This window comes from Sciurus vulgaris (assembly GCF_902686455.1).
Source record: "Sciurus vulgaris genome assembly, chromosome: 2".
Classification (NCBI taxonomy): domain Eukaryota; kingdom Metazoa; phylum Chordata; class Mammalia; order Rodentia; family Sciuridae; genus Sciurus; species Sciurus vulgaris.
In genome coordinates, this window is record NC_136462.1 from 35,950,055 (window position 1) to 35,962,853 (window position 12,799).

Genomic DNA, 12,799 nt, shown 5'->3' on the forward strand with positions numbered 1-12,799 from the left:
GGGAGGAATAGGGGGAAAAGCCCTGTAAGGCCTAGGCCCTTCTGTTTTCTAGCTGTGGACTTAGGCAAGTCCTTTCATTTCTTTGAGCTTTCTTGCTTCCTGAGCCAGCTTGTGCTCATCCCTGTCTCGGGCTTGAGAAGAGACTGAGGAGATGACCTGTTGGAAGCTACCTGGCACATGGAAGGTGACCCGTAAGTGTGGGGGAGTTTTCAAACCCTCCAAGCAGCATCCCAGAGTCTGACCTATAACCAGAGACCCGGACCTGGCCTCATTCACCGAGAGCCAACGCCTTCTCCTAGGCTTTTGGAGATAAGGCACTCTTCAGACAGCAGGCAGTGATTCTCATGAACAGAGATGAACCCTCCCCTGCAGCTCCCAAGGGCAGCCTTAGTTAACTAGACCTGTGCCTGAGGGAGGGAGAGAAGGCAGGTGCCTCTTCAAGAGAGGATTCTCAAGAACAAGGGGATCGAGCTCAACTTTAGGTTTGGTGATCTTTGGTCTTTTGATTTTTATTGATGTCTTTGGTGATCTTCTGGTCACCCTTAGCAAATTCTAGAGCAGTAGTTTTCAGTAGAGTTTTCTGTGATGATGGAAATGTCCAATGTGACCAACACTGGCCACAGGCAGCTGCTGACTATTTGAAAGGTGGCTAGTGCAAGTGAGGAACTGAATTTTTTGTTTTATCCATTTTTACTCAATTAACACTTAAATTTAGGTAGCCAAAAGAGACTAGTAGTTATCCAATTGAATAGTCCAGTTCTGGAGTTTGTAAAAAAAAAAAAAAGTCTATTTGAGCACTACCTGTTCTTGGCTTGTGCCTTGTCTTTGGTCTTTACAAGTCCTGTTTTCAGGAGATAATCAAGGTGTGCTAGTTCGCTGGTAAAGGTCAGGTGAGTCATCCTGTCTACTAAAGGAGAAATGACCCAGTCTGGACAGCAACCAGAAGGGAGATTGAGAGTCCCCAGTGCAATAGCCATCCTACTCAAATTGATCAACCTTGCTTGGAATCTCAATTTTCTTTCTTTCTTTCTTTTTTTAGTTTTTGATGGACCTTACTTTTATCTATTTATAGGTGATGCTGAGAATCAAACCCAGTGCCTCACATGCTAGGCAAGTGCTCTACCACTGAGCCACAACCCAAGCCCCAGAATCTCACCTTTCTTATTCTAAGTTCTTCCTTTCCTGAATCCATGGGGAAGAGCCACAGGTTTTTATAGCAGCAGAGGTAGACAAGTGGTGTTCGGATATGTGATCCTTGTGCCAACCAGATGTGTCCCAGATGGGAAAATCACCTGTTTTAGGATGTTCTTGATTATGAAGGCCTCAGTAAGCAAACACTATGCTACTGAGCTATGTGACACTATGCTACTGAGCTATGTGACCTTACTATGGTTCATACAATCTTTCACCTACTTTGGGGTCTTTTCACTTACTGGTCCCTTTACCCACTTTCCCCAGAACTCCTTGCATGGCTTCTTATTACTGGATCAAACGTCCAGACTGCTTATCCAGAGAAGTGACCAAAATTCAGGCAGAAGTTGTTGGTGGATAGGAATTAGGTTTATTCAAAGCCAGCCCTGAGGAAGATAGAGGCTCTAGCGCCTCAGAGTGCCAAAAGTTTTTGTGGAGAGGGAAAGAAGGCAGGGAGGCTGCCATCTGGACAGGGTCTTCATCAGCTAAGTCGTGTATCTTCATGCAGTGACTTCTACCTTCTGTGCTGGTTACTAAGGAAGGGTGTTACAAAGGTCATCTGGGAGCTGGGCGCAGTGGTGCACACCTATAATCCCAGCATCTTGTTAGGCTGAGACAGAGGATCGCGAGTTCAAAGCCAGCCTCAGCAAAGGTGAGGCGACTAAGAAACTCAGTGAGATCCTGTCTCTAAATAAAATACAAGATAGGGCTGGAAATGGGGCTCAGTGGTTGAGTGCCCCTGAGTTCAATCCCTGATGCCCCCCCACCCCCAAAAAAACCCCAAAGGTCATCTGGGGCTGAGCATGGTGGCACACACCTGTAATTCCATGTACTCAGGAGGCTAAGGCAGGATTGCAAGTTCAAGTCCAGCTTGGGCAAAATAAAAAATAAACATGACTGGGGATATAGCTCAGTGGTAGTGCATCCCTGAGTTCAATCCCCAGTAATGCAAAAACAGAACAAAAGGCCATCTGGGTTCCATGAATCTAAAAAGTGACTTAGCAAATAACATCCAGGTAGAGCTTCTCTTCAGCCAAAGGATCAGAGAGGGATGGAAGGGCAAAAGGAGGTGGGGAGTGAAGGACAATTTCAAGGGAACCCCTGTTACGTCCTCATCTTTCTGATCGGGGCCTGAATGCTACCTCCTTACGGAGTATGACTTGCCCTCCAGAGTCCAGTTTTTTCCTCTCCCCCGCCAGGCCCTTCTTCTTCATGGTATGATATCAGATATTCTAATATGGGTGAGATTGCTTATTTGTTATCTGTTTCCCACTGGCCTGTGAGCTCCAGGGGTCAAAAGCTTTGTTTTTCACACCTCGTACAGTGTCTGGCCTTTAGTGAATACTGCCAGAATACAACAGCTTGAATAAACAGGACTTCTTGGACTAGACTCCCTGGTTGTTTGGAAACCCCTGGGGTGGCTTGGCTGTGGAAGTCCATGAGAAGCGGAGCGTGTAACACTCCCTCCAGCCTGGTCCTCCAAAAGGCCCTCTGGACTTCTCTCTGCCTGCACTGAAGTCAACAAAGGGCAGGCACACATACACCTTCATGTTGTGGCTGAAGGCATAGTGTGGTGGGTAACCTGGGGGTCACCCTAAGAATGTAGGCAGTAACGGGGGAAACCCAGATAAATTCTTGGTCACTTTGGGGTGAAGCCACCATCTTCTGGCTGTCAGAGGCTTGTGTTCTCATGTGATAAGGATTCCAGGGCCCCCGGCTGCTGTCTGATGGGATCTGCAGAAAGGATTATTGATGAAGGGGAGGTGAGGCAGCTCCTTACGGTAACACATGCCTCACTCCGGGACAGCGGCCAGGCAGCTAATTAGAGAGCCCAGCAGCTGTCCAGCCTTTCAGGCAGCACGCAGCAGCTACCCAGTGCCAGGGAGTAGGCTGGGAAGGAAGGGAGAGAGGCAGAGGGCCAGAGACCACCCTCCCAGGAGCAGGAACTGAGCAATCAGGCTATACTCAGAGGGACGTGGGAAGGGGCATATAAGGTAGATGAGCTGGATGGGAAGGAAAAAGAGAGGAGGGTGGCAGGACAGGGTGGCCTTGGAGTGAAACAGAAGATAAGGCAAGATGTCAGGCAGACAGGTAAATAAAATCCAAGCCCAGAGGGAGGGTACTGAGTGGAAGGACAAGGTCAAGCGCAGTGGGGGCCCTGCTGCCATCTCCACCCACTTTCCAATGCCTCCTCCTTGCTTCCCAGGGAGATCTGGCTAAACAAGGGCTTCCCCTGGGGCCAAGCTATGCGAAGCTATGCGTGGTCACTCCTTGGTTTGGGAAGTTGCCAAATTCACTAGTGCTCGGGGTTGGTCTTGCTACAGGATAAGTAAAAGCAATTGCTTTAGGTCCTGTGGGAAGAACTGGGGGACTCCCTAATGGGTCTTTGGGGCTCTTTTTATTTTGTGGGCACATGGGTACAGGGAAATGTATATAATATGAAATATATTTGTTCTTTTTCTGATCTCTGTTATAGAATCCTAAAACCTTTGGGATTTGCTAAGTGATAGAAATGTCTTTTGTTATTTATAAAGAGTTCCTTTAGCAAGGCCTGGTGGTGCAGGAAGATAGCAGATTGGAGGCCAGCCTCAGCAACTTAGTGAGACCCTGTCTCCAAATGAAAAATTTAAAGAAGGGTTAGGGATGTAGCTCAAGGGTAAAGTGCTACTGGGTTCTATCCCAGTACCGAGGGAAAAAAAAAAAAAAAAAAAAGCATATGCCAATGAGGTACTTGGGGTGGGGTTCCTAGGTGACCTCTGGAAGGGGGTTGGCAATCACCAAAAAGCAAGAGATCAGAGGATTAGAGGATTGGAACCTTTAGTCCATCCACCACTTCCAGGAAAGGTGGGGGTAGGGAGGGCTAGAGAGGAAGCTCTTGAACAAAGTTTAATGAGCTCCCCAGTTGCACAACACATGGAGTTACTGGGTGGGGGGACCCATGTCTTGCTTCTTCAGCTGGCTGTCCTGGTTAAGGTATGTGTTCCTGTGAGTTCTGTGAGCCATGCTGGCAAATTATTCGGACCCAAGCAAGGATCATAGGAACCCTAGTTTGCAGCCAGTTGGTCAGAAGTATAGATGACAAGCTAGGTGTGGTAGCTCAAGCCTGTAATCTCACCAACTTGGGAGGCTGAGGCAAGAGGATCACAAGTTCGAAGCTGAACCTCAAGCACTTAGTGAGACTCTGTCTTGAGATAAAAAGAAATAAAAAGGGCTGGAGATGTGGCTCAGTGGTAAAGCACCCTTGGGTTCCATCCCTAGTACCAAAACAACAACAACAAAAAATTAGTGTAAATGACAATCTACAGCTTGATTTGCATCTGAAATGGGGACAATCTGGTGGGATGAGCCCTCGAAATGTAGGATCTGGTATTATCTTGGGTTAGATAGTGTCAGTTAAAATGAATTGTAGGATAAGTAGTGGTGTCCACTGGAGAACTGGGTGGTAGTGGAGGAGGGGACGGGGCAGCCATCCAGTCCGGGGTATTCTGTGTTTAGTGTGAGCATACTTTATTTTTCCCTTTACTGGGAGATTTTGGTAAGGGTTAAGGAAGAAGAGAATGGGAAAGAAAAAGGGAAGGCATTTGCCACACGCTTTCCTGCTTTAGACCTAGGTTCCAGGCCACGGAGGTGGGAGGGGCCAAAGGATTTGAGTTCCGGTCGAAGAAGCAGAGACTCAATCCTGCAAGCCCAGCTTACCCTAAATAGTTATAGAGGAGAGAAAATGATGCAGAGGGAATTTCCTGCCAGCAGCTGCTGGTTAAACCTCTTTGGGAAATGAATCCTCCTGCGTGAAAACTGGCTGTGCCTTTTGAGAGTTGTAGAAATAACAGAGTAGGCATTGTTATTCTCTGACCTGCACCGTTCTGGCCCCCTGCCCATGTGGGAGTCTGCAGTGTCTCTCAGGATGCCTGCTTCATAGACCCAAGCTAATGGTGCTTAGTGGGAGTGACCCTTCTATGATGGCACCCTAGAAATTAGAGACAAACACCAGACTTGCTCGGCTTGGTTAATAATGCTGGATGATTCTACCACCCAACAATTTAGCTGAACTTTCCTGCCTTTTGTCTATCTATCCAGCAGAGATTCTATGGTCACTAGGAATTCATCATCTGGCAGGGCACACAGACACATATGAAATAATTTTCAGATGGAACACATGCCAAGGGAAGCAAGGTTAAAGTCGTGAGGGGCCATCATGATGGGATGAGCTGAGGCTGTGGATGGCTTCATGAGGGAGTGAGGTGCAAACAGGGTCTGGAAGGAGCAGGAACATGTGGGCTGCTGAAGAGGCAGAAGATAAAAGGGCTTGACACCATGTGTGGTTCCTGCCCCTTCAAGTTCCCAGGAGCACCTCAGGTGTGTTGAAGGAGAAGCTGGATAGAAAAAGTCAACTGAGTGTTTGCAAAGTAAGAGGCTCTCAGGATGGACTGAACGATCCCACTGAATGAAAGCCCTGTGCAATGCATGTACGTTGGAGAAAAGATAGCCTCCTTAACAAACGGTGCTGGGAGAACTGGAAACCCATATGCAGCAGAATGAAATTAAACCCCTGTTTCTCACCCTGCACAGAACTCAACTCAAAGTGGATCAGAGACTTAGGCCCTAGAACAGAGATCCTGAGCCTACTAGAAGAAAAAGTAGGACCAAATCTCCTCCATGTCAACTTAGGAACTGACTTCCCTAACAAGACTCCTAAAGCACAAGAAGTACAATCAAGAACTAATAAATGGGATTGGATCAAACTAAAATGCTTTTTTTCAGCAAAGGAAACAATAATGTGAAGAGAGCCTATGGAATGGGAGAAAATCTTTACCACAAACACCTCAGATAGATCATTAATCTCCAGATTATATAAAGAATTCAAAAAACATAACATCGAGAAAAAAAAAAACCAACAATAAATAATCCAATCAATAAATGGGCTAAGGCACTGAACAGACGCTTCACAGAAGATGATATATAATTGATCAACAAATATATGAAAAAATGTTCAACATCTCTAGCAATTAGATAAATGCAAATCAAAACTACACAAAGATTTCATCTCACTCCAGTCAGAATGACGATTATCAAGAACACAAGCAACAAAAAAGGATGATGAGGATGTGGGGAAAAGGTACACTCATACACTGTTGGTGGGACTGCAAATCGGTGCAACCACTCTGGAAAGCAGTATGGAGATTCTTCAGAAAACTTGAAATGAAACCACTATTTGACCCAGCTATCCCACTCCTCAGTTTATATCCAAAGAACTTAAAATCATTATACTACAGTGACACAGTCGCATCAATGTTTATAACAGCTCAACTATGGAACCAACCTAGGTGCCCTTCAACAGATGAATGGATTAAAAAAAATGTGGTATATATACACAATGGAATAATTACTTGGCCTTAAAGAAGAATAGAATTATGGCATTTGCAGGTAAATGGATGGAGCTGGAGAATATCATGCTGAGCAAAATAAAGCCAAGCCCAAAAAACCAAAGGCCAAATGTTTTCTCCAATATACAGATGCAAATTTACAATAAGTTGGGGGTGGCTAGGGAAGAATAGAACTACTTTGGATTAAACAGAAGGGAGGGGAGGGAGTTTGGGGGTAGGAATGATAATAGATGAATTGGATATTATTACCCTATACATATATATGATTTCATGACTGGTGTGATTCTACATCATGTGCAACCAGAAGAATGAGAAGTTATACTCCATTTATGTATCATGTGTCCAAATGCAGTCTTCTGTCACGTATAACTAAGTAAAATGAATTTAAAAAGAAAAGAAAGGCCTGTGCAGACAGGTGCCTTAAGGAGGAGGCTTGGGTGGGAAGCAGTTTAGAGGTGTGCAGTGTAGGGAGAGGGATGACTACAGCGTGGGGATTGGGATTTGAATCACATGTAAGGGTTGGGCTGTCTCGGTGTTTTAATCCCTAGTATAGGTGATCACTTCTGCCCTTCCTGCCCCACAGGAGTCCTGAGAGAATCAAGAAAAGTGATGTACTTGGAAAAAGCCTAAGTTCTGCTTATGTGAGTTGCTGAAGGGCTCTTCACATATTCGTATGCTCCAAAGGCTTCCGGCTCTGTCCCCTGTGACCTGCTCTTGAGGGCCAGGGAGTGTCAGAGGAAGTTGGGACAGCTTGTGCTCTTGCAGGGACCCCTGCTATGCTAGCATTTTGTGCACACCCATCGGGGAGCTGGGGGCTGGGGGTACTTCAGACCTGGAAGCAGGAGGTGTCCTGCAGAGGCTGGTTCCTGGAGGGACCTGCTCTGACCGTTGGGGCTGTATCTGCCAGGCAGCACCTCAGCCAGCAACCGGCTTCCAGGGCTGACTGCGGCCCCAGCCAGGCTCTGCTGGCAGGATGTGGTCTTTGGTTTCTCTTTCTCTTTTGACTTGTGCTATTACTGTGGGCTGCTTAGGCTCAGGGAAAGGGAAGTTGCCTCTGGGTGGGATTGAATGCCCAAAGCTGTGGGTCATGATGTTGCTGGTGGTAGCGAGTATCGGACATGCCTCATTAAGGCCATTTCCTGGAGGTGATAGGTATGTGCCTCGGCAACCTCTGCCCTCCATCAGGCAGACTGGGAGGGGGAGGGGGCTGAACAGGTGGGGGAGGGTTGGAGGTTCCTGTTTGTGGGGGAGCTGGGGAGGGACAGGCAAGGCTGAACTTGGCAGCCCAAAGTGTGTCACAAGTCACGCCTTCTGCCTTTCACTTTTCTCTGTGCAGAGGCCCTGCGGCGAGACCCAGAGCATGTCCCCCAAAGAAGCACATTTACACAGGGCGTTTCAGGTTCCCAACCTGCCCTTGCCCTTTCGCTTTTCAGATCCCTTGCTGCCTCATATATTGTCAGCTTAAGGGACAAAGGGAGAGGATTTGCTGCTTCTCAGAACCTGGGGGAGGAGGAGGGAACCTGGGCACCTCTGTGGTCCACCCTGCTTGGGTGGTCAAAACATGGGGACATATGAGAAGGGCCACACCCTGTTCTCCCTTCTCTTGGCCACCACCCTGCTGGGCCAAAGCCCTGTCCTCGGGCCTGTGTAGATGGTGCTGTGTCAAGGGGGTTTCCCAGGAAGCTCAGCATCTTCATATGAGAACAAAAAATCTGGATATCTGTCTGCCTTAGAGATAAAAACATATATGCAGCAAGAAACCTCACCAAGTAAGATTTATTTAGCGCATAGCCAGTTGCCAGTGTTAATAGGAAGGGCCTCAACAATAATAATGATGAATAATTAAATAAGATAAATATTAGAGAGGTGGGTTGCAGTAGGTTAGCACACATTTTGTTTGCCTGTTTTTCTATGTGTGATTGTATTTGATTGCTAAAACACTAAAACAAATGTCATACTTGTCTCCTTTCCATGAGGTTCTCAACTGTCCTTGGTAACAGATGTCCCCACTGCAGGGTGAAGGTGACAGTGTAATTTGAAGCTGAGAATGGAGCTGGATTCTAAAATTATACCCCCTCTGAGATTTACAAGTGTGCACACATTCATTCACTCATGGCTTAAGCCCTAAGTTCTAACCCCACATGTGAATTACGCAGGAAAGGTCCCAGGCTGTCATGGCTGGATTAACCAGACTTGAGCACACAGGGCAGCTGAGATGAGATGGCAGGTTCCAGGAGAAGGTCCCTGGTGACCTGGTATTGAGCCCTGAGCCTTGGATTTGACTCTTGGGCTGGCCTGGTGGCTCAGAGCTGGGGTGGATTAAGCTAATAAAGGCCTCCTCTTTTATTCCCAGGGATACAGGGAAGCTGTCCTCCCACCAGCCAAGGATCAGCTGAGCCCTGGGGCTGAAGCCTGCCCACATTGCTGAGATGGCACCAAGGCCCAGTCTGGCACCAAAACGAAGGTTAAGCCGGGACACTCCTGCACAGTGATCCTGATGTCTGCTCTGAACCACACACTCAAGGGTGCGATAAGTGAGTATGTTTTAGGTACCCAGGGGTCCCTGACCCTGTCTGCCTGCCTGGCTCCCCATCAGCATGGATCTGAGCGTTCTAGTTCTAAGCCTGCTTCCCATTCAAGGGCCTGTCACAGGGCTGCAGTTCTGGATTGGGAGGGGAGTGTTGAGCAATTTCAGGCTATGTCACTGTTGGAACCATTTTAGGGCCCCATGGCCACCAAAAACTGGGCCAGACCACATTGGCTGACATGAGTGAAGCGAGAAATCCAGCACCTGGAAGAAGGCACCTCCCTGCATTCTCTCTTATCAGTAGGCTCCCAGAGACTTGGGGCATCAGGTTTTACCTCCCTGCTGCGGGAGCTGCACCTTACCTGGAATTCGGATTCTACCTACAAGCCGTGAATTCAAGTGGTGCTGCCAACCCAGAAGGCCTTGGGTAGAACACCCAGTGCCCTGGCAGGTGAGGGAATTTGTGGAGCTGAAGCTATCATAAAAGTGATTCCCAGGGGTCAGGAGGGACAAGTCCTCTTGCTTTTAGCAGCATCTCTTCCTAAGTCCAGACAAGCCACATAGATGGTGAAAGGTCCTTGACTGTGTAGCCTCAGCTGGCCTTACCGCTAGTTTTCCTTGATGGTACTTTTAAAAATGACAATTGACTGCCTTCCAGAGGCCTGTCTGATCTGAAGGCTGTTATGTCTGTACAGAGCAGACTATCCAGCGGTGGGATCGGGGACCAGCAGGAAGGCAGCCCCTTGCAAAGCAGGCAGGCAGAGCTGGAGCTTTGGCAGTCTTGATTGGATAGGCATTTAGGAGCTTGTGGGATGGTTCATGGGGTCATGCAAACTCCATGCAGGTGTTTGCAGAGAGTGGTAAAAGAATAACTAGGTTATTTCTTAGCTGTCGGCAGGTCTGGACTCTTCCAGTTGAAAATTCACAGCTCGGAGCCACAATTTGTTTCCCCTGTGTTTTGGGCTTGCAAAATCAGTTTGTGACTCAGGGGTCTTTCAGGAAGGTGTTCTTGAGTTGATTTGTAGCTGGGTTAATGTGAATGAACCTGGACCGGAGGAGGGGAAATGGTGTGGGGAGATGGCCATGGAGGCCACTAGAAATGTAATGACCCAGATGGTAGACCTGTTCTCCACATGAGACAGGTTCTCCGAGCGATCTACACTATGAGTCTTAAGGCTTTTGTATCCTTTGGTCCAGTGATTCCATTTCTGGAATTATTCACTATGGAATCGTTCATTAGCAAATAGTCTCAAAGAAGAAAATGGCTAAATTCTTTTGTTAACAGGCATAAAAGATATTTCTGGACTGTCATCTGTGATAGCAGAAATGGACCATAATTGTTTCCTTTGCTGAACATCTTGGTTAAGTACATTGTTTTTCTTTCCACTTGGTGAAATATTACATAGCCATATAATTATAAGCACATATAGCTATAAAACTACTTGGAAAAAAATGTTGATACATTAAGTGAAAATGTCTGGTTATAGAATGAGTACATTATTGTAACTTGTAGAATACACACTGGGGGCACAATTGTGGTGGCACGTGATGTTGACTGGTTTCATTATGAATGCTTTTCCTTACTTTGATGCATGGATCAGCTTCTTAAAACGATTCAATTTGGGTGACTGAATAATATACCATGAATAGTGACCTTCTTTAAAATGTGGGATTAGGAGAGTTTTATTTTTATTTATTTATTTTTTTTCTGTACTGGGAATTGAACCCAGGACCTCATGCCTACTAGGCAAGTGTTTCACCGCTGTGCTACATTCTGAGCACATTATTTTAAAAATAATATATTTTAGAATTAAAATTTTCAAAAGGCTCTACTTCCCAAGAGGAGAAAGGCTAAGCCAGCTGCTCTGAGTATTCCAGGATGCGGGCCTGTCTGTACTCCTGCATGCCTCCGTCAACTCATAGGTATTATAGCAGGACCCCATTCTAGGCAATGATCGCCCAGCAACGCCCAGGGCCTCATGGAGCCTTCATTATAACTGGGGAGAAAAGACCATAAATAAATAGCAGAATGTTAGGTAGTGAAAGTTCTATGAAGAAAATAAAATGGGATGATGTGAATGGCAGGGAAGCTATTTTGGACAGGAGACCAGAGAAAGTCTCTGAGGGGTGACAGCTGAGCTGAGGCCTGAGTGATAACAGGGAGGTAGCCATGTGCAGTCTGAGAAGAGCATTCTGGGCAACACACAGGATGCCCAGCCTGCAGGCCTTACCTGCCCTTTGCTTCCTGAGCTGTGGACTCCATTCCCTTAGCCTTCTTGCCACCCCGCCTCCCTGGTGCTTCCAAGCTAGCATTTGCTTAGTATTTGAGCCTCTTGAAAAATCCTCTGTGTGGAATGGTTCTTTCTGATACTGGCTGCTGCTGCTCTGGGCAGATGGCTCCTCTGGGCAGCCTGTTCACAGGCCCCTGCTCTTGGCTGGCATTTCTATAACAGGGTTAGGCCATCTGAGATGCTAGTTGCACCGGGGTGGGCTGGAAGTAAGGAAGACTCTTGATAAAGTGTGCCTGGTGAGGGATCTTTGGTTCATGCCTTGAAGTCCCCAAGGGATGGCTGCTGCCATGGTCCTGTGAGGGTCAGCTTTGACCTTGGAGAACTTTTGTGTGGATCCTGCCAGAACTTGGCCTGAGGAAGGGACTTGGAGCCTTCAGTAGCTCTGACAACCAGTTCTGAGCTTCGCTGATGATCCACCTGCCAGTGTGCATCAGTCTTGCTTCCTGTTGATTCTCCAGATGCCATCCCAACCTTCCAGAAGCAGAAGTTTGGAAAATGGTAATGCCCCTAAAGGCACGTGTAGTCGGCTTCTGAGGAGGAAGTGTGCTGATTAGGGGTGAGACTCTGGAGCCAGTCTTGTGGATTTTGAAACCTAGAGTTGCTTTTTATAGCCACAAGAACATTATCTATCTAAGTTAATGCATGAAAAGTACTGAGAAGAACATTTAGTTATTATCGTGATTTGGGAAGTGAGGAGAGGACCCCATCAAGGCAGGCAGTGTCACTGACTTCAGTGGGCTGTCCTGGGGGATGCCCACAGTAAGAATGGTGGTCACTAGCATCAGTGGCTACGGGAGCAGCAAGCCTAGTTTTTCCTCCTCCTACCCTGAGGACTGCAGGGAAATCTCAGGATGATTTCAGGCCTTACAACTTTCTCCATATGGAGAACAGGTGCCCTGTCTCACTGACTCCACTGGCCCCCAGTGTGGAGACCATCTGGGCACTGGATCTAGAGTCTCAGAAGCTTTGCCCAGGGTCCTCTAGAAGGGCTGTGTGTCTCCCCAGAGGATGGAACAGTAGTGATGTAGGTGCCTGGGGATGGGGAGCGAAGCTTGAGAAGCAAAAGGGGTGAAAGAAGTCCTGTCCATCCTGACTGCCTGGGAGGGGAGGCTTGATTTTTCTAGCAAACTGCTTCTCTGGACAAAAATTCCCAGAGTCCTTATGCTGTGGCACCTTAGCTTCCTGGAACAAGATGAGAGTTTTTGGCAAAACCAAGGGCAGTCATTCTGTCTGGCTTTGCCTCCTGCCCATCGTAGACTCATGGCAGTCTCTACCCCTCTCACCTGTCCTCTGCCCTCAGCCACCCTGTGGAAGAGCTCAGCGGGCTCTGAGAGCAGCAGGTGAGATACTCTCATCTCCCCTGGAAGCAAGTGTCCATGCACAGGTGGACAGGCCCTCTTTCACCC

General features: G+C 47.4%; 1 protein-coding gene across 6 annotated transcripts in view; it reads left to right on the forward strand.

Moving 5' to 3' along the window:
- TMEM229B (transmembrane protein 229B) overlaps positions 1 to 12,799 on the forward strand; it is a 41,853-nt gene that overhangs the window by 18,727 nt on the left and 10,327 nt on the right. For 5 of the 6 annotated variants that reach the window (XM_079127183.1, XM_079127182.1, XM_079127185.1 and 2 more), the window contains exon 2: positions 8,929 to 9,109. The gene's annotated coding sequence lies outside the window, so the exon portion shown is untranslated. Of the gene's footprint in view, positions 1 to 8,928; positions 9,110 to 9,439; positions 9,554 to 12,799 lie in introns of those variants that run through there. The other variant, XM_079127184.1, reaches the window with a different exon arrangement.